The sequence below is a fragment of the Metopolophium dirhodum genome, chromosome 7 (genome assembly GCF_019925205.1).
Source record: "Metopolophium dirhodum isolate CAU chromosome 7, ASM1992520v1, whole genome shotgun sequence".
NCBI classification, from domain to species: domain Eukaryota; kingdom Metazoa; phylum Arthropoda; class Insecta; order Hemiptera; family Aphididae; genus Metopolophium; species Metopolophium dirhodum.
Genome location: NC_083566.1, coordinates 31,924,595 through 31,948,539, shown reverse-complemented (window position 1 = coordinate 31,948,539; position 23,945 = coordinate 31,924,595). Strand labels below are relative to the sequence as shown.

Sequence of the window (23,945 nt, the reverse complement as noted above, 5' to 3'; positions counted from 1 at the left end):
TAGTACACGTATATTATATATTATTATATACGCGTGTGTATTATAATAATGCAGACGCAAAGACGGCGAGAGTGAGAGAGAGAGAGAGAGAGAGAGAGAGAGAGAGAGAGAGATAGAGATAGTGAGAAACCTTGAGAACTCGCGGCCGGCGTGTATAATATATTTACGCGTATATAGATATAATAATAATATTATATATTATACACCGCTGCGACCTTATTTTCTCTCAGTCACGATAGCGCGGCGGTGAGCGCGTACCTAGTATAATAATAATATTATAAATCGTCGTCGTCGTCGTCGAATATCCTACCCTACCCTCGAGCGCCGCACCACCACGGCGAGACTGCTATATATAATACATAATATATACGGGGCGGCCGAAAAGCGTATTTCGAACGCCCTCGGGATCTGGTTGTGTGTGTGTGTGTGTTTTAGTAGGTAGTGGATGTCGGGTTGGGGCTGGTCGATAATCCGGCACGACGAACGAGACGGTATAATATAATATATATTACTATAATACATCGTATATATAGTATTATTATTATTATTAGAAGCGAACCGAATTAAAATAATACTATGCCGATTATATTATTATTATTATTATTTTTACTGTTTGGCATTTTATTGCACTTACCGCCGACCGCTACTGCCACGCCGGCGCCGCCGCCGCTGCCGCTAAACACCGTTATAATAGGCATTATTATTTCGCCAGACTTTGTGGTTTTCATCGTACGCGGTCGTTTACATATTATAATATTATATATGAATATATGAATATAATATTATACAGTATTTTAGGTAGTATACATTATTATACAATATTTTGTTATACGAGAACAATGTCGAATTATTAAATTTGCATAAGCGGTTGTCTCGTAATGTTTTATTTTTTCGATTTTTTCGAGCTCGTCGTCAATTTTTAATTAGAAACTTCGAGACTCCTAAAGTATTTCCGGAATTTCTCAGAAGAGTATATCCGATTCACATGTATTTTTCTCGAAAAGCTATAACTATAGCACTTCGAAATAAAAGTTAAAAAATAATTGTAACGATTTATATTGCGAATCGGTTTATTTGGTATAGCTCGTTAGTCGTTAAGATAGTAATAAAAAATATAACTAGCTCTTGACAGCCGCTTTTTATTCCAATATAATGTGTAGGTATAATAGAGTGTTTAATTAGGTTTACTGGCTTAAAAGCACAATCCTTTAAAAGCGTGTATAATATGTATTTATAGTTATATATGATTGTATATGCTTATAAATTGTTTTTATTACGTCGAAAGGTTATATTATTGTTATATAATAATATTAAGTATTCGATAGAACCCGTTTTTATAATTCCCGTGCAAAAACTATTTTTTGTCGTAATGCATTTGTGCATCTAAATAATTCTACTACAATATGTTTAACCTACAGTATATATTCAGTAACTTCAGTGCATGTGCTGACTATTATTGACGCCTTGATAAATCTGTATAATCTGTTTAATATGTCACATTTGTTTTAATCATTCGTGCAATTCTCGTGTTCATTTTATGAAAATTAAAGAATAAATGTTTCTTAATTTGGTCTTAATTAAAAAATAAAATCTCTCACCAGCGCATACTGAATGCCGTTATGAGTATCGAGTTAGTTTAGTACATACGACCTTATAATTATAGCACCATACAAGATTTCATCAAAATCATTTATCATAAAATATTTAAGATCTCTTATCTATATAGATATAATATTTAATTTACAAATAAATTAATAACAGAACAAAAAATCTATCATTTTTAATGACAGGGGGGTGGCTGCTCTAAAAAATGTTTGCACCTTTGGCGTCATAGTGCACTTATCCCTCTTGCACGTATTAGATACATAGTATTATATCCTTCCAAAGTATATATTAAAAAAAAAATAAAGAACACGCGGCTATACGTACCTGTATTATATCGTGTATAGGAGGCTTCTTCCGCTGAGGCATCATATTATACATATATTGTCCAGTATCGTTAAAATTTTCAGCACCTTATTTTTTAAAATCCACGGTGAATAGGGTAGTAGAAAGGGGAGAAAGAGACTGATTCTCTGACACAGTTTTTGATGGGTAAACTAATAGGATATTTTCAATTTTTTTTATTTTTATTTTTTTGCTGCACAATTATAATGGCTTGGTGAAATAATTTTTAATGACACAAATATATTTGTTGCTTAAATTGTAATACTGGATTTCTAAAAAAAAAAAATATGAAAGCGCGGTAGCTCCCTGAAAGTCTAGAAAATATGGGTGCCCGGGAATTAGTCCACCATGAATCTTTTTTCAAAAAGATATACGGTAATTGGGCCAACGAAGTTTTACAATTATACAGGTATAGACCCAGTATTTGGGACACTATTAAATTTAAATAAAATAATACTTCAGAAATAAATTGTTACAATATATCTATAATATTACAGTGCACACGAAAATTTACTCGAATCGACCGCGGGCCTTATCAAAAGGTAATAAATTATCCCAACAAGCATGCTCACCCCCATTTGTTCCTTTAATAATGCAAATAATTTATTTCAGATTTTTGAAATTTTTAAATATACCCAAAGACCAATTTGTTTGTACCCTGAATTTATGTTGTGATGTACAAACTTTTGTTTTCCAAATGAGAACCCTCTAGAACACGTCTTAAGAAATTTAAAAAAATTAAAAATTAAAAAAATTGTCTCTGAGTGTATTATATTTAAAAATACCAAAAATCAGCATTTGAATAATTGTATTATTAATGAAAAATGGGGGGGGAGGGTAAATAATCGTGTAAATTACTGTAATCTATTAATAGGAATATCATGCAATTTTTTTTCTCGATTCTCAACTATCGATCGTCATGGCAGCACGGGGCTTTTTGAAAATATAGCAGGGTCAGCACATACAGCCTCAACTGCCGCCGTACAGTCACACACTCACACCTATATTATGATATTGCGTGCTATATAAGCTGGTCGGGCTTCTATATAAAATGTGTCTTAGCAATGCACATAGATATATTTAGACATGATACGCGTATGCTTCATACATATTATTATAATCTTTGTCGGAGGGGAACAATTATTATATTCGTCCGGGGCAGTGACCTTTTTTATTTACGACAAAAATACGTAAATCGTTCGATGCGTATTGTGTGCGTGCTATCCGGGCGTGAATCGATAATAATAATATATATATAATATATAGGCGTATTATACCGTGTATTATTATTATTTTTATTGAATTATATTCACCGTTTCATTTGCCGGTGTTTGATGTTGTAATATAAACTCGTTGTGGAAAACGACGCTACTGATATGGGTAATATAATATATTAAATATACATATATATACTACAAGTTCAAAATACAAATGCGTATGATAGGTAACCATTTTGACTTTTTGCTGTAGTTGTGATCTGTTATAACATTTTGCCACGAGAGCATGGTGTTGGTATATTATAATAGTATACCAATGTAGGTACACGGTTCGATCGTCATCACCGACACACTTCTACTAAAATAGAAAACTAATTTAGTCGCGACGCTGTATTTTCAATGAAATATTTGCATGCATTATATTTGCTACCCGGGAGTGAAGTTTGGAGCGGAAATGTCAAATAACGATTGCCTGTGATAAGTACAACCACAGGGCCGCCTTTTATTATACCTTTAAGCGAATTTCAATTCAAGCGCGCTACAACCAAAAGTTGTTTACGTCATATTATCAAAAAGGGAAATTCTTAATGAACTTTCGTGGAACGCACCAAATTCGCTAATTCACTTTCCTTGACTTTAATGATTTTTCTTATCTTTTTAAATCGTCACGGGTAATCCATGCGAACAAAAACCTCACATAAATAATTATTTATAAAAAAATGTTTGCTCTTTCCGCAGTCTCTATTTTTATCCAGTTGATCGTTTCGAAACTATTAATATAATTCGTACTATAAAGTAATAGACAATATTTACCACTTTACGGGTAGTTCCTGCCTATGATATTTTAGTTGAAATACCACGCAAAACAATTTATTTGCCTACTTATATTTTTAATTTAATTTTGATAGACTGCGTACCTAACATGTCTGAACGTAAAAATAAAATTTGGCCGTTCTTGTCGTAGATTTAAAATAAAAAAATATAGCAATCTAATACGAATAACGTTAATTTTGCAATTTTTCGGCCATTCATTTATTATCGTTGTGATGCGTGTTGACGACGCGCTGTGTAGACAATATTTTCCATTCGAGAATAATATTATTATACGACCAAAACGCCGCGTGCACACATCTCGCGCGGGCGATGGTGTTTTCCTATTATACACGTTACGTAAATATAATTCGATAAAATACGACGACGTGGTGTAATATTATTTATAATCTGTTTATGTTTTGTTTTATTTTTCATAACAATTTTATATTCGTTCTACCGACGTCCGACATGGATATGATAACCTTTGGGTTATTGCTTATTATAAAAAAAGATTGTGTTTTGGTGGTTAAGATTTTATGTTATACTATTATAACTCTTATGCCTTTGTATATCTCAAGTAATATATTATTTTGTGTGTATGTCGGGCTATTTTTCTTCAAATATAAATTATAATGTTATAATAATTCGTGGTATATGTATAACTATTGCAAGCTCGGTATACGCATCAAAAACATTCATCAATATTCGCTCAGAAAACAGTATTGTTGATAGTGTAAATATGAAAAATAATTGTACGACATGGTGCATTGTATCATACACCATTCACTACAATTCAGAGTATCATAAAGTCGTAACTTTAGGAAACATCTAAATTGGTTTGAATTGTTACCTATAGTCAATAGGCAAAGACCAAAATGGCAAAATGTATCATATCGATTATTAGAGTATTATATAATGCTGTAATATTGTTATAACTCATAACCAAAAACATTGTCTGGATTTAGGAAACATGTAAATCGTCTAAACTGTTTAACTATATCATAGGAAATGTTAAATGGTAAATCCAAGTTTTGGTATGGTTTTATGCAATTTTTTTACTATTATGTATAATTCAAATAAGTATCTAAATATATATTATAGAAAAACATACTCTGTGCGCACATCTATATGTTTATATGTAGATATTATACAATTCGTTATTACCTTAATGACTTTAACGTGCCATGCATTTATTTGCTTTGAACTTAAATCTGTTTTAAAGCTGCAGGCCCCACAAAAAGAGATAACTCTTCAAGAAGCGGCAGGTTTAGATAGTATCACAGTTGGACCACAGGGATTTCAAAAATTTAATTTCGAAATGAATCGTTAGACAAATAAGTACGGCGGCCTTGCTAGAAATACAATATTTAATTTAAAGTGGCATTGCAGTTTTCCATGTGAAAATAAATTTGAACAATAATTGATTTCATAATATAGTTTAGTTAGCGTATAAAAACAATTTGCTTTATTATTATCACATTGCTTAATGATCATCATATTCATCAGTCATAGATCATAATGTGGATACTCAATATTAGAAATCTTATTCGTATTATTTCAAACATTCATTAGACATCATTCATTCATTATTCTTTAGTGAAAAATGACTAGGAAATAGTATCAATTCCTACACAAAACGGCAATTTTCCTATTGACAGTGCCTATAATTATAAATTATCATTAGTGCCAGTAACATCATATTATTAACTATTATATTATTATACTAATAAATATGATTTGTCCGAGAAACCGGCGTCCCGAGAAAAATATATACTTATACACTGTGCACCAGGAATAATTACGAAGGAATATGAATACGTCCAATTATCGAATATTGAAGTTTGAAACACCGCATATTACCTACAATTTATAATGCACATGATTATGTGTCGTAGTGTAGTAGATATCCCATATTATCATTACATATAATAACTTTCGTAAAATATGACTTTTTGAGAGTGCGATGTATACAAATATAGTATACAATATATAGGTACCTATATATAATATACCGTACTTCCGTTGTAAAAAATACACGTCGGATTAAAAAAAAAAAAATGATTCCAGCCGACGAGTATAATATAATATATTATTATTCTCATTTTATATATAATATATGAAATAAACATAATAGTTATGCGGGCTGTGGACGTTGCGCGCTGCTACCGACCGATCGAAAAAGAAAAAAAATAATAGTAAAAATGTGCAATGCCCTCGTCGCAGCCGCCTCCGCCCACAGATGGTAATGAACCACTCGACGTAAACAACTGCAGCACGTCTGTATAATATTATAATATGTGTACAGTGTATAATATTATGATAGTGGAAATATTATAACCCGCGTCCGCCCTACTTGTGCAGTAGAAACAGAGAAACGTCGGGAAAACGCGTCAACAAAAAAAATAAAAAAGATAACTGCATAGCGCGTATTAACACACGTAAACATATTTATATAAGTCAGAATTCTGTATTTAAAATATTTACTGTATATACACACACACACCAAACGAATTCGTCATTGTTAGGTTATTATTCTTCGCGGCCGTGTACACCTTATGTTCTGCTTTGGGCGAATGAGCTGTTTTACAATATATTATTATATTCCTATATTATATGGGTGAAAAATATCGCGGTCTTCGTTTATCATATACGTTTGCGCGAAGTACAAAATATAATATTTATATTGTTATCGAGTTTCGCGTATGTGCGATTCCAATCGATTTGAATTACGTTTCGAATGGGTCTGGAAGGAACATACATGCATGGAAAAACCGATTTTTAAAAAAAAAAATTCTCAATCATTTTCTCCCGTGTGCACGAGGAAAGGTTATTGTATTATATTATATTGTATTCGTATATATCGCGGAGAAACTCTGTTCGTTTTTCGGTGAAACGTTCGGGAGAATATAATAATAATATATACGTTCTGGCGTTGGCAGCAGCGGCGGCGGCAACGGCAACGGCACAGCGGCGGCGGCAGCGGGTCGATAGTTAATGCGTCTCCCCCTCGTCGTCGCAGGTCCCTTATATTATTTTGGACGTGTTTCCTATCGGTCGGGTACAAATATTTGTGCCACGCCGGTTAGGCATGTGTTGACCTCGTCGATAACCAGTGTGTAGAATCGTGGTGGTGTTATATATAATATATAAACAGAGAATATCACGTATATAGTGTCCGTGTGTACGAGCATAATATATGAAATACAATAATAATGTTTAGAGAGACAAAAAATCACTTGTCAGACATTCATCGGATCAAGACGACGACGAAACTCCGTCCAAACGTTTTGCCCTGGACACAATTATAATAATATATTCGACGAATTTTTTTTTTTTTGATTTTTATAAATACGTACTTACAATAATGTATTTATAATGATTTAGGAAACGTTTTTATATCAACTACAGAGCACTTGGACACGCGGTTTTCGGATTTTAATACGACTGAACACAGTGTATGTGCGAGTGTTGGAGTGTGGCTGTTTAGGGCTAAACGAACGAAACTAGGTTATCTGTTATTTGTATAATATACGACATAGCACATACGTCATGATACAAGAGACGCGTGCACGACACCGGTGGTCGCCGTCGTCCGTTCATCGTAATCGCGACTAAAAGTCTAGACAGTAGACGGTTTTACACGTAAACAATATTCTAAGTAATGTCCAATACGTACCGATAAGTGTTCCGAAATTTGTTTTCTACGGTTTGTACTTGGAGTTGATTTCTTGTATAATACTGTAATGTTTTTTTTTTACTTTTGAAAATAACTTTGTAATTATATCGACGTTATATTCAAAATCAAAATTACAAACAGAAATATACACTACACAAACGTACTATATTATAGTATAGTGTATTGCGTATATATTATACTATACTTTATAAAGTCAACAATATTGATACAATATCGGAACGTCTTTGTTTAGTCGTATATTATAATATAATTAGTCGTATCAGTGGCAAAATATTGATTATTTGGAGTCTGTATTATATTTAGTTAAGTACCGAGTCTTACGCGGTATAATATTCAAAATAACAATATTTTAACAAGGTACCTGGTACATATAGATACTCTAAGTTGTTGTAAGTTGAAACGATGCTGCATCATTACTGAATCGCGTGGTCGACATAATATTGTTAATTCGATTTTAATAGTTTATTACATAGACGTCAGTATACATTTCGATTGTTGTAACCTAGTCAAACACCATTCATTTTTGTAATAGTGAACATTTTGTCGGAACAAACAAAATGTAGGTATATACACAATAAACATATTACAAATTATAATAATATTTGTTTCATATTATCCCATACGCATAAGTGCATAACGTAATATAATATCAGCTATAGGATAGGTATAATATACCGAAACCAAATTAATGTTTAATTTTCTGCGTCGATGTTTTTGACATTTAATACGTCATCATAATAATATATAATATGACTATGTATGCGAGTGCAAGATGTCGTTGCCGCTGCGCTGCAAAACGAATGGTTATATGTATATATACTATCATCATTATTATTTTTAGCAACTAGTGCAGCGTCTACTATAATAGAAAGAAAAGAAATATCTTGCGATCTCATTTTCTTTTCTTTTTTACGCACACCAGTCACGCGAATACGTCTTTTGTGTCCGACTATGCCCAAGGACACGGACTTCAAAGATATAATATATAGTTGAAAGTAAACTCTTCGAAAATGTATAGACGCGTGTCTATTTCCTTTTGGAATTTTCACCAACAAGCAACAGCCCTGTATTGTAAGTTGGTTCACCTACGGTATATAAGACACGTTAGTCACGAGTACCTATACTCGGTATCTCATTTCCTTCTCTATATTATGTTCTATGTATATATCTACACACACGTCATGATGTGTGTAAGTATATTTATATAATATAATATAATATTATATTATATTATACATATTATATACGCTCGATCCGTGGAGTAATACACACAACATTCGACGGTGAGACAGACGGGTACCTGGGTAACAAGTTACTTAATATGAGTTGTGGTTGTTTTATTTAACGATCATTATAATGTTTCTTTCACCTAGGTATTATATTGTTATTATTGTCGTATCAAAGAGGAAAGCTCTAATCCATATTTTCAGTCGTTTAGCTCCGATAACCCTACAAAAACATTTTCCAAACCATAATATAATAAATTAAAATAATGATACAGCAATTTTATTTTTTCAGTTGATCCCAGAACAGATAAATAATACAAGTGGATCATCGAAAATGACCACGAACATGGACGAAAATTTCAGAGTGCAATTAACAATAGCCATGCGGTCCATTACTATTGCGTTCAGTAAGTACTGAGTAGAATATAATAATAAAATAATATAATAATATTTGCTTGTGTGTGGTAAGCCAACACTTTATTTAGCATAATGATTCCAAGTAATGACATAAATTCAATATACTAGTTTGATTTTGAGGGGCATCGCGTGCGTATATTATTTCTTCACTCCTCTCCTGCTACAAAGGGTTAACTATTATTATTAAAATCCGTGGTCTGAAACAGTGAAACGGTATCATACCTATTTTACACTAGTCCGGTGGAACAAACAAATATACATCAAAAAACTACAACAAACGAAAACAAAAAATAAATCCTTTTACGATGTTAAAATACGAGTAATTCATGAACACTGGTTGATTGAACATTATTATTAAATTATAATATATTATCATAGTTCAAATATAATTATAAATTCATGCATCATTGTAATAACTCAATAAAATATAAGCTACCTATAATATAGGTATGGCTAACTTATACTAAGGTCCTCAGGAATTGTATAGCACTAATGTAATATTATAATATTATTATGTCGTTTGGATTGGACTGAGTAATTTGTATAATATTTGATGTATTGTACTATATAGGTACTGCAGAAGTGCACGAGGAGCCTTGACGAATATTTTTATTCCACAATTGAAGTATCAAATTAACGTTAATGAGTCTCTCTAGTGTAGGCACACAATTATTATATTCATAAATCGTTATTATTCCGAATTAGTTAATTATCTATACTCCTTGGCTTAATTCGCACGGAACGGGGTTGGGCGAATTCGGTATACGTACGTTATAAATTATAATAATAAAATACAATATAATGTTATGCCATTGATTATACGCTACCACAACGGACACTGGAATTGCATTAATTGAAATTAAACTATATTTTCTGGAATTAATAATTAATTATTATTTCGTACTCTGCAAATCGAACACAACAGTATGCCTATTACCTACTGTTTCGCGTTTGAAACGTGTAATAATATATGGAACACGCGATGCATGTTATTATTATTGTATTGTTCTGCGCGTCCGATCAAAATATTATAATAATCCGATCAAGATACGGACAAATTGTAATGTTTTATGCATTTTTTCGACCACGCGTTTTATTACGACCAAGAGGACGAGTCGCGTACACATTATTAAATTCTTAATTTGCCCTTAGATTTTTTTGTTATTCTTACGGTGAGTAAAAAAAAAAAAAAAAAAGCATAGGCCCTAATATTTAAATATTGTAGGAAATGACATACGCGTACAAACGTGTAACGCGATAACCGGTTTCCCGAACTACATTTCAATCGAAATACCTCTATGCGCCGCTGCCTAAATTGTTACTCGTTACTATGAAAAATTCCTATACAGTATGCACCACCATGTTGTACAGCTGATATGCGAACCGCGTGTGCATACACACACATGCACAGTGTACGACGTGTGTGTGTGTGTGTGTGTGCTAATGATGAATTTTTGTGCTGTCACACAGTGTGTTTTCTTTGTTTTTTTTTTCTTCCCATATTATAATCGGATAACCATTATACACACGCGTCCCGACGATGAATAGAGGAGTTACGCCTTACGATGACGCGTCGTCTCAATATAATAATATACACATAACGATATTATGATATTACAATATTATTACAATGTGGTATCGCGTCGTCGTATTATAGGTATGTTTGTTATCAAAATTTGTTATAGCCGTCATCGTCCAACGACGCATTTTTTATTTTAATTTTTTCAAATTTTTTTTTTTTTTTATCATCTTTGCACCGTCGTCGAGCTTATATAATATTCTAATTATACACATGTGTGCTTTATGCCTTTTTATAGTCACTTAAAAAACGCAACCGTTCAATTACAATTTATTATACCTACTACGCAAAACACACCGCACGCGTGTGCAATTCCTACGTAAACGTAGTGGGCATATTATTATAACAATATATAATATGTAATACGCCTAATGCGCGTGTATATCTATAATACAATTATGTGTGTCGGTATTATGTACGAGACGTGCGTACGGTGTAGCGCTAAAAATATGTAAAGCATAAATGCGTTCCAATTTTTGTGTACGTGCAATTATCATAAATAGTTTGCATTGTACCAAACACAATGCGCACCGACACTTCTCGGAGAAGTGTATACATATTATACAGAGAGAAACCACTTTTCTCATAAAAATCTTCTCAGAGACCCGCGGAACACTGGTGCGTGTGGGAGATAAAATATAACATAATATTTATTTATCAACACGCGACAAGGGATCACTCTTGTTATAATATGTAGTATAATATATATATACTATATATAGTGTGTGTGTGTGTGTGTGTGTGTGTGTGTGTGTGTGTGGGTATGTGGGTATGTGAGATTTAAACCTCCGTTGCGTGGTCGTCTATATATATTTACAGTCCTCGGTAAAAAAGGAAAGACTGAAGGGGTTTCATATTATAATATTATATAAAACGTATGTACTATGTTTGTTTACGCATGTGCAATGTGCATGTGCATATTATATTATAATGTCGTTTTTGAGGTCCACTGCAGGCTCTATGTTTCCCACGGACTATTTTCGACGCATTATCGGACTTGGGGTCCATAACCTCTCCCACACCGTCGTCCGTCTTTTACATCGCGTTATCTACAGTAAAAAATAAATAAATAAAAATAAAAAAAAAAATAAAAAAAACACACTTTTCCATAAAAACATTTAAAAAAAAATTTTAAAAATTGCACTAAAAAGACAAAAATAATTCTCTGTACTTAAAAATAATGAAAAATTTATTGATGAAAAATTTAAAAGTGTGTGGTGCTCATACACTTGACATATATTCCCAGTCACTATCTTATAAACATGATTGAACAAAGAAGTGTATGTGAGACTTTCCTTGGCTTTTAAATTTTTCATCAGTAAATTTTTCATTATTTTGCTCTTATACTTGACATATACTGCCAGTCACTATCTTATAAACAGGATTGAACAAAGAAGTGTATGTGAGACTTAGCTCGGCTTTTAATGTTTTGTATGATGCACCACACACTTTTAAATTTTTCATCAATAAATTTTTCATTATTTTTAAGTACAGAGAATTATTTTTGTCTTTTTAGTGCAATTTTTAAAATTTTTTTTTAAATGTTTTTATGGAAAAGTGTGTTTTTAAAATTTTTTTTTTTATTTTTTATTTTCTACTTTTTAGTTGAAAGTAAATATTTTTATTAAACGTTTAAGAAATATGTTAAGCTTCGTAAGAGGTTGCGGTTTTTTTTGGGGAAGAGAGAAAGTTCAATATCTGCGAGAGATATTACGGCGACGTCGTGGGGACAATCCTTTTTTTTTTTTTTGGTCCATGTCCCAAAATGACAACGGATTATTGTATTGTCATCCAAGACCAAGGTCTATACCAATTTTCAGAATTTTTCATCTTCAAAAAGTGCCTCAAATCGAGCGCGCAAGATTTGATCACAGACAGACGTGAAACCAAACTTAAGAAAAGTGTTAAATAAAAACGTTATACGACGCGATCGAGCCGCGTACAAACGGCAGTTTATTTTATTGTTGTTTTTACTGTTATTCTCTCGGTACGTTTTTTTTTTTTATAATATTATGTATTTATGTGAAATAATTTCGAATGGTCCGCGCGTGTATACTGCACTTGGGAATGCAGCGACGCGAGGGCGACAAATATCCATAATAACTCATAAGATATTTAAGCCGTTGAAATAATAGCATGGTTACAATTTGATCGGTTTTGGAAATCGCGATGTTTCGATTTTTTCCGTGTGCGATTTTTACGACAACGTGACACTTTATAACGTATTTTAACTCAGCTAAAAATTAAATTAATTTTAACACCTAACCTGCCATATCTACTACTCGTATTATATAATCCAATATACACGTTTTACTGACGTAGGTACTGTTGTAACTAGTAACTTGTACGAATACCGAGTACATAACACAAGATATATTTTGTTTTTAAGTCTTAATGAAATTGTTTGTGTGTCTATAAGTACTGTAATATAGTATATTGCTATTTAAAAAAAATTCATAAGTTTTACGCTTTTGAAATATATATTATTTTGATTTAGTATGTATAGTGATTCAAATAATCAAATCAGTTCTACGAGTTAAATTTTTAAAATATACGAAACCTTCGTCTTGCATACTGATATTCGTATGTTTAACAATTTTCCAAAATTTTATTATACTCAATAATACCATAGAGACAAATATTTCTGGGGGACACAAAGGCGATGAGACAAAATATTATTATGACATGGTAATAAGTATTATTAATGTTGTATCTTATGTATTATTAGGTAGGCACCGTATTATTATTTACGTCATAGAGTCATACCTATACAGTTTGTCTCATAAGTCCCGTCTCACCTCTCACCATAAGTTTATCGTATAATACATCAATGTACTAAAATTCAGGTTTTTAACAACAATCAGTACTCAATAAAAATTCCAATATAATGGCATATTATACTTATAGATTACTGATGAAAGAACAGCATTTAGATATATTGATTTTCCACGGAATAATTAGGGCGATACAGCACTTTTGGGACATAGTTTAAAACGTTTTGATTTATACATTGAAAACCCAGCATCCTTTCCACTATTTTGGAGAACTGTTTTTACACTTTATATTTTCACGAATAATTATTATTTCTGTGTTAGCCGTCAAATTATAATATTCTTTGTAATTTCATTGCACAACTCTTTACACCTGCGCAGTATTTTTTTACATGCATATTATATTTGAATAATTGAATGTATACGAGGCCCTCTACATATATAAAACCGAACTAAAATACCGTTCAAGTTTCATGTAATTTCTCAGTTGGGTTTTATTGTTGTGTCGATGTATATTATATACGTACTCGCCCTAGCTCGACCGTGTAAAGACTTTTATAAGAACAATATGTTATATTATACTCTATTCCATATCGTTGATTTTTCCTGATATTATATACATAATAGTTATAGTTCATTAAGGAAGTTTAACGTTGGCAATTGGTATTGGCGCGTACTGACTACAGATGATCTAAGAGTACAACTACTCTTGTCATAAAGAATTTAAAAAAATAAACCTATATTTTATAAATTTGATTTATTCATTACCCTTGTAGAATTTTCATTTTTTACCATTATGAAGAAGGTAATAATATGAAAATTGGTGACTATTTTTGTTCAAATTATACTTGGATGCGGACTTTTCCCTGAAAATTATCGTTATGTATTTACGTGTGCAATGCTTCGAAAATAGGTTTACGTCTTTATAACGAGTATATATTTTAGAGTTAAATGACCTGTATGAAAAACGAAAGGACGTGGCGGCGTGGTGAGGGTAATTACCTGTCGATTTGCATAGTTTTTATTTGAATGTGTAATTAGGTGCAGTCGTTGCTGATATACGTTGTACGATTACTAACGCTACTAAAATGTCATGATGCTATTCACGTGGATAATGCATCGTTGTATAATCGGTACAAACTGCAGTTATACTGAGCAATAGTTACTATTATTAATTTATTAAAAATAAAACTTGAACGTGTAATCATTTTAATAATATCTTGCATTTGAAGTTGTCGACGTGATTTTTATTAGTAGTTACACAACTTTAAAAGGAAAATTTTCACCCAGTTTTCGATGTTTCTTCAAAATTGGACACGTGCGAACGGTAAAATTATTATAATATTATTTGATGATGAGTGATGACTATCGGAACAGCCAAAGCCAACATGCGCTGCAGTACCGTTTTTTTTGTAAGTTCGCCGATTACAGTGTTACAACATAAATAATATAGTTCATGTGAACAAAGAAAAAAAACACCAGCACACATTATGAGGAAACTCTCGGTTGGGAAATGTCGCCGTTTAAATTTTAAAAACTCCCCGGGGATTCCCGAACTCTAATCGTCGGGACATGTATTATGCGGACCCCGCCGGGCGCCGCATATGCGTTTGAGTATAGTAACAATTTACGCAGACCGATATAATTTGTTGGACGGTTGGACTGTTTATAAAATCTAATACGTATTACGTACGTACGACGACGACGATGATAATAATAATAATATAATAGTGGTACGAAAACAAACGGCGCATGCGTTGTATAGTTATTATATGGGGTAATGGGGTATATAAGTTATATTGCGTGGGTACCGGGTATATCATAATATAATATTATACTGGATGTAACATAAATAGCCGACAGATGTAATTGATCAATAATAATTATGGTATAACTTTTAAAATTTAAAATATTACATTTTTTATTTTTTTTTTAATAATAACAATAATCGTAAAAATTAAATTATAAAATTTGATTAGAATACAATTATATTTACGTATACTATAGTATATTATAACTATATCTTTCAGGTATTTTGTATATATGTTGCACTCTGTATACCTAGTATACATCGACACGCATTTAATGTCCCGGTCCGTGGCCCGTACTCAAACGTTTAATTATTTATTTCGGTTTGAAACTTTTTGCGTCCGGCTTATGAATAGTTTATGCTAACAGATGCCGAGATCCCGAACTCTGTAAGCGAGTCCGTACGAGATGCTATAGGGTTTTTTTTTCTCACGGAATCCTTGACGCCACGTTTTATTATAAGAAATTGCAGTATAGTCGAGAACAGCAGATCCGTACGAAGAAGTACGATACAATTTATATATAATGACGGTTTGCGTTTTTATTGTTGTTGTTATAACTTATACTTATAGACTAGGTATAGTATTATATTATGTAGTGTGCGCGTACCGTCGAGGCCGAATCTATATACCGCGTCCTCGTACATAATAAAAATAATAATAATATTATTTTTGCTAGGTATAGTAAGTTGTAGGTATATCAGTATACGATACTATAATGACGAGGATATATCGCACAAAACGTTTTTCCCTCATCATCAAGTGTTTTCATGAATAAACGATATAAAATAATCAATTTAATACCGGGTTATTAATTATTATTGGGTCATTTGTGCCAAAAATAATTATTCCATAAGGGTATACGCACCTCTTGGCTCTTTTGCACCAAAATAAAAAAAAGGTACGTTTTTATTGATGGCCCTTTTGCGCCAAATTTACTTGCGTATACATTTTACGATCATTATCGTGTCATTACACGGTGTAAATCTAATATAAAGACAGCTATGAAATGTTATAAATTATTGTTTATACAGCCATAACGCGTTGTAATATAGTACTATAATACTAGTATAATACTACTATGGTTAATTTCAGCTTATAAAGACAACAATAATGGTCAAAATATAGTTAGCTAAGCTTTTCTCAATCTAAATGTAGTGTCTATTTGTATTGTCAAAGATTTATGTCGGAAATTCCTGATGATCTTAAAAGTTATGAATATTATGCAGATTATTTAGTTGGAGTAAATTTGGCGCAAAAGGGTTGTCGATAAAAAATAGGAAACTTTCATTAATATTATATAATATCATCCTTAAAAACGATCCGTATGTGGTATGTCTGCCACTTTGGCAATACAATTGTTTTCGATATTATTTTATTCGTCTAGAGCCGTTGCCACCGTCGGTACTCGGTAATGAATTCTGATTGTCTGACGGAACACGGAAAACGTGTTTTTTACGATTATTATTATTTATTCTCGAGCTCGTTATATTAAAACAGCGTTGGAAACAAAAAAGATTTTACGACAACGACGATGTTTTGTTGTTGTTATTTGGCCAACTTATTTATTATATTCCGGGAAGAAATCGTCGTACTGGAAAATACATTTTTATTAAAGGAGAAACAGAACGACGGAAAACAACTTCTCTTGTACACCATACTATGATTCATATAATAATAATAATATAAGTTATAATACCTGAAACGAGAGGAAAACCTGCAACGGAGTGTAAATCCGAAAAATTCGTTTCTCCGACAACGTCGGATACTGATCTGCAGAATGAAAGTTTCACGAACGTTACCAGTAGGCACTATTATATTATTACCAGCATATTCCATATTATGAATAGTGCGCGGGCCACGAGTTAAACCTGTTACCGGTTACTGGTTAGCTGTTGTAACCGCCACCGCCGAAGAATATACCCGTTATGGTAACTCGGCCGTGACCACAATATAATTATTTCGTGTATACTGTCGATATCGCACAGTCGTGTGTCAACATCGTCGTTTTGTCGGCGAGCGTCTTAACCGAAACACAGATTCGTTCGACTTAATATTGCCTCATATATGGGCGATGGGCCCACATCACGTCAATCACATCATCAGCTCTTATTTTAAGATTGGAGCTTTTAATGAAAATACGTCATTGTTTGAGGATTTGTAACAAATAATGAAACTGAAATGGAAAATATCAAACGTGGTTAATTAATTATAATCTTGAAAACATAAATCCGTATAAAAAAAAATTAAAAAGCCAGATAAAAATGTTTTTAGGGCTGGCGAGTCGACCATCCTTGCGTGTGTATTGCGTAATAATAAATGATTATATAAATGGATCAGAGACGACAATAAAATTAAATCTTATCTGCAGCGGCGTCCAGATAGAATTTTCTTAATATCCCACCATCAATTCAGAAACATAATAATATATATAGTTCTACAGTAGGTAGGTATATAAAAACAATAATATACTTTATAGTCCAATAGTTTTTTTTTCATTATAACTACAACGAGATTACGTGTTTATAAATACGTATAATACATATTTATAAACATAATAGCATATAACGATAAACCTGAAAACCGTATGACAGACCTTTAAGCATTTTTTTTCTGAAATTGTTAAGGTATGATAAGTTTTATACCGTACTATATTATTTATTATAATTGATGTAACCATAATAATATGCCATGTACTTCGTATTGAAGCTAAATTGTTTAATCGGTGTTATTTCAAGCTTTTCTCAAATTTGACGAAAAGAAAAGTAAACTTAATAACGAAGTTAGTTATTTATTAATAACTATAATTATACATAATATTTTTAAATGATACTTTTAACTTTAACAACCTTATTAATATAATAAGTATAACATACAATAGTACCAACTACCAATATACAGGCATTTCAAGACACAGTATATAATAAATTAATAATTCTAGTTTATTGGTTTGGTTTGGTTTATTCCTGTCTATTGGTTCAGAAATGAGAAATTGTATACATATAATATAATATATGAATTATAGATATGCCTACATTAATTTATATTTTATCTCTTGCAATTAATAATATAATATTATAGTCATAAGTCATAACAAATATTTTTTTAACTATAAAACTTTAGTACTGTAGGCATGTTTTTAAAAATATCACTCAAATGAAAATATTTAATACAGACATAATATTATGACATTGCATGAGTATTTATATTTTATTTAATTAGAAGAGAATTAGGCTCGTTCAATGTTCTTTATATTTGTATGGAACTTTTTCTTATTTTCTGTACCATCTCCTAATATTCTAATTGCTGAATGATTGTGATCGGAATATCAGAATATATGATATATTTTTCACCATTACATATAAACATTTTATTAGATTCTCTAATAACGATTTTGGACACTAACTAATTTATTTAACTAACCAATTATAATAATCTATTAAGTGTACCTATATATTAATAATATAAGCCTTGCTCTCATAGTCCCATGTCACAGCGTGGTGTGCCAGGAAAAACTCTATTATTGGTGGTATAGAAAATATCTCCTCTGTGTAGATAATTCAAATGAAAGGTGAGAAAAGCCTTTCACAACTCACCTTCAAGTGATAAATTCTAGTTGAAACATATATAGTAAAGTTTCGCGGTGCCCTTTGTGTGCTCTCATCTAAATCTAGCTTCGGATTCTCCACTGGGACATAAAATACATTTATAATGAAATGTTATTATAATATACTATTACTGGATGTTACTATAGTGGCGTTGTGATATCATCATGCGATGGCTCCTGTATTTTTGGTATACAAGCAATAGGTAATCATATTATTAGTTAAATTAATAAATAAACAAATAACTATGCGTTTGTATAATGTTTCTAGATTTTACTCCCGCACGGTGTTTTATCTGAGACACGCCTTAATTATGTGTAATGTAAACATTGTGTTAAAAAAACTAGTCTAGACGTTATATTACTATTTAGCCATATATGTATAGTTTATTCGCACCGATTTTTTATTTTGATAAAATGATGTTGAAAATATATTGAATGAAATATCCTTCCTGGGGTGTTGTGTATATTATTATGATGTAAACGGGTGTTATATAATATTATATAACATACGCTGCACAGTGCACATATAACGAATATATATATTGACACGCGGGAACAGTTATTCGATCGTATACCTAGGTATAAAGAATTCTTCGTTTTTTTGTTTGCTCTTGAATTCGTTCGTGTCTTCAAATGTGTAAAAATATTACTTACAAATATAAACATGCATATTATGTCATAGGTATATATCGTATATGATAAATATTTCAAATAACGTGCTTTTACCATATTTTCGTGAATATTTTTTGTGTGTATATTTATTATTTATTTTACTATTATGTTGCTACATACCTGTACAAACCACATCTGTGATTATACCACACCTAGGTATGTCTTTACACATGGTAATTATTATATTATGATACAGTAGCATGTATCAATACGTATATAAACCGACGTTGATTTTCCGTAAATTGTTAAGTTACGGATGTTGTTCGGACGGTGATTGTAAAAATAAAATGGCTATCGAGAAGGCCGCGTTTATACACTCGGTAGACGGTAGGTATATTATTGGTACCTATCTACTGCAGATTTGGCAAATTGTCAAGAATGTCTGTTCGACATTCAGATTTTGGATGTCTATACTCGTATGAAAAAAAAACTCACCGGACGTTTTCTATATAGGAAAACAAGACTGTCGGCGTCCCATTATATACATATATATATATATATACACCGTGTTCTACAAATAGGTATAAGGGTTATAGTATTATACCAAAACGTTTAACAACATAAATAATGATTTGCTATTATCGCCACCCTATAATATTATTTAATAAGTTATAATGATTAAAATAACTATCCAATTAGAAAAAAGACCTCTTATTTCAACTAACCCGACGAGATCCGAAAAATGGAAAATTGTTGTGTTATCTCCTATTTAACACTGCTACAATGATAACTCTATAATAATAATAATAATAATAGTGTTTGAAATACGCGTGCCATAAAACTACTATTAATAATATAATAATATGTAAACCGGTGAAAAAAGAACCGAATACGAACTTTTTTCTCGTTAAACAACTGCAGGAGTAGATAATATTATATACCTATGTTTTTATTAAATTAATTTTGTTCTATAATGTTTCAACATATATCATGTTTCTACAAGTTTGATACTCTTTTACAGCAATTTATGTAAAAAATACATTGATGTAACTATTTGGTTTTCGGCGTAATGCCTGCGTATACAATATGTATAATATAATATAGTGATACTGTAGGTACACGACCGACGCTCACGGTGTTGCATTATAATATTGTATTATCGTGCTAATATAATGCTCATATTTATTATGTTATATAGGTTATGTTTATGATGTGGTCCGTGTCGTTTAAACTATTATACCTATATGGCTATATGTATATATATATATTTTAGTCCCGCAGTAGTGAATATGATGGATATTATAATATATGCATTAATGATGGTTTACCGAAAATGTATTATACTTATGTGAATACGTGAATTATGTGTGTGCCGCGTGTGGGTCATGCCTATAATATAATATTATACCGTCTCAAGTAGTATAGTATATAATATGAAGTGTGTTGAGTTTTATAATAATTGCAGCAGTCTACGGCAATTAATCGCTGATTGTGCGAGTTTTTTTTTTCTTTCGAAACGATTAAAACACAATTAGAACACATTTTTTCCTTCTTCCAACGCCTTTTTCCATTATTTTATTCACTGAATAACGTGCACCTATTTCTGACTATACTATGTCCAGCGAGAGAACAATATACACTGCGGAACGACGAAAATCGGTTCTTTTGCGCATCCCCACGCGCAACCCTGCCCTAGTGAATCGGTCTCGATGGCAGGGTGTCGAGAGTGGATGCGCAGGATCGGCGTGTTATGTGGCTGGGCAGAGGATTTATCTCAAAAAAAATGTGTAGGTACTTCTGGGTAATTGGTTGATACAATATATACGCAATGTACATTTCGAGGTCATCCAATCATAACAGTCGTACGCAATCGTTTGACAACACATAATGTTATACTATTATGTCTTACCAACTATTTTCGTTTTACATAAACCCAACCATGTCGTTATCATAATTTTTTTTTTTTTATTGATAAACGAATTTTTGTCCGATGATTTTTTTTGGTGGCTAAGTACTATAATATAGTACATTTAGCCTTCGAACTTTAGTCGTAATCCACTGTTCAAATGGACCGTGATCCATATTTTTCTTTTATTCTTATCGTTTTGAAAGACATTCATACGGTTTTGATCGTGTACACTCACTTACACGGTTCGATGTATATATTATGCTACGACAAAATCTAAATTCTTTTTCATGACTATGTTATAATAATATAATATATTATTATTCTCATTATAATCAGTTATGTATACGGTACATAAATATGTACCTGTACTATAATGCAGTGTATACGATTCCGATGGAGTTTGAACTGAAAACTCAAAAATCACGTTTCGTTTGTTGTTGTTGTTTTTCAACCGGCTAGTATAATCAGCTGCAGTATAAAATACGACGTGGAATTATTTTTATGATACTATGCGTGAGCTTAATATTTATCGTAAGTAAGAATTCTATAATTTAAATATTATGTGTGTATTCCGTACCTATTAATAATTAATAATATATTGAAGTAGGATACGATTTGAATATTAAGTATTGTTAACCCGTATTGATTTTATTCTAATAAATGCCACGATAAAAGTAATACAAAAACAATATTTGTGTAGGTACATGCCGTTTGGTACTGTAACATTTTATCAAAAAGAAAAATGTATTATTTATATGGGCATGTATAAATTGCGATATATTATTTTTATGACAGCCATTACCAAGAGGACACCACAAGTAGTCGACTATCATTGTCCTCCGAGAATTATTTTTTTTTTAATTAAATAATATCAAGCATATTAAGTTGTTAAAAATAGTTTTTGCTAGGTTAATTTATACAGAGTAAATAATAATGAAACCCAGTTTTTTTTGTTAGCTTATAATTCTTTAATAATATATAGGTAGAGTAAATCATAATAATATTATAAGATATTTTATTATATCAGCATAGTAATCACTAACACAATATACTATACCCATTTTCGAAACCGAAAAATACCGGGCGCAACTTACTATACTATTTACACGACCTGCTCAATGTGGGCACAATTTACAAGCGCCCATTTATATAATAATAAATAATACGATAGGTTCATTCGTTTCGATGATAATAATGGATATAATTTCAGAAACATGCCTGGCAAACGGTTACATAATTTTTACGTTAAAAAAACCCGACAATACAGCGTGTTATACTATAATATGTGTATTTAATTAAATAAATATAAATGTATAAATGTATAACTTTTGTTATATTTTTATATTTATATTTGTTAGTTTGGGCCATTAGACACTTATACATGCAACTATAATTATGTTTATCGGGGCGAAAGTTATTACTTATTATACAGTTATTACGAAATTTCTGATAATAGTAGATGAATATCCGACATTCGTATGGGAAATATGAAATCGTATACGAAAGACGATGTATGTACTTTGTCATTGTCAATAGTATAAATCCTTAAAAGCGAATAATCAATAAAATATATTTCAAGTCGGTCTTTTAAGTAGGGGACTCATTGATTATCGGAAAAAAATATGGAAAAGTAATGTAATATTATTGTAATCGCCGGACGAGAGATTCGGCCGACGCGTTTATTTTGTCATATAAAAATGTATTATAATATATAAATATATGTAAAAACGATTATAATGAATTAACGATGTCTTAACGCCTATAGTTGTACGGTGGGTCGTAATATTATGTCACACCGTGCCGCAAAGAGTTAAGTCGGTCTCGCACTACCCATTGTATATTATTATGCTATGTAACAATACGCTGTAATATGTATCCCGGGCTTCTCGGTTTCGAACGAACTCGCCGCGTCGCAATAATAAAATCCACAATAATATTTTCTGAAATTGACACGTACTACACACGACGTGTGTTTATTGACCGTCGAAGGAGGTAAATAATCAACAGACGACGTCCGATGACGACGGCGTTGTAGTTGTCTTGCTGCGCTGCGTATGGAGTGTAGGTAGTATATTATATTTTATTTTATATTGTAGTCGCGGGGCAAAATAGCGGTGAAAAAAAAAACCGATTTTACGAGGGTGAGTGAAGAAGAAGTAAACGTGACAAAATTCCATATATAAATGTGTGTATACACGAACGCGTAGTCTGCTATTGTCCGCAGTCGAATGTTTTCGACCTTTTCGGGCACAGAGTCGTCGCCACCCGGGGTCGAATGCTCTGATGCAGACAATGCACTTGGATATCACACGTAGGTATTTAATATATGTATTATTCTTCAT

The 23,945-nt window shown here is 31.7% G+C and overlaps 1 protein-coding gene across 2 annotated transcripts in view; it reads left to right on the top strand.

Moving 5' to 3' along the window:
* The window catches only part of LOC132949281 (serine/arginine repetitive matrix protein 2), a 145,146-nt gene that overhangs the window by 66,645 nt on the left and 54,556 nt on the right, over positions 1 to 23,945 (top strand). For both annotated transcript variants that reach the window (XM_061020087.1, XM_061020085.1), the window contains exon 4: positions 9,193 to 9,307. The gene's annotated coding sequence lies outside the window, so the exon portion shown is untranslated. The remainder of the gene's footprint in view (positions 1 to 9,192; positions 9,308 to 23,945) is intronic.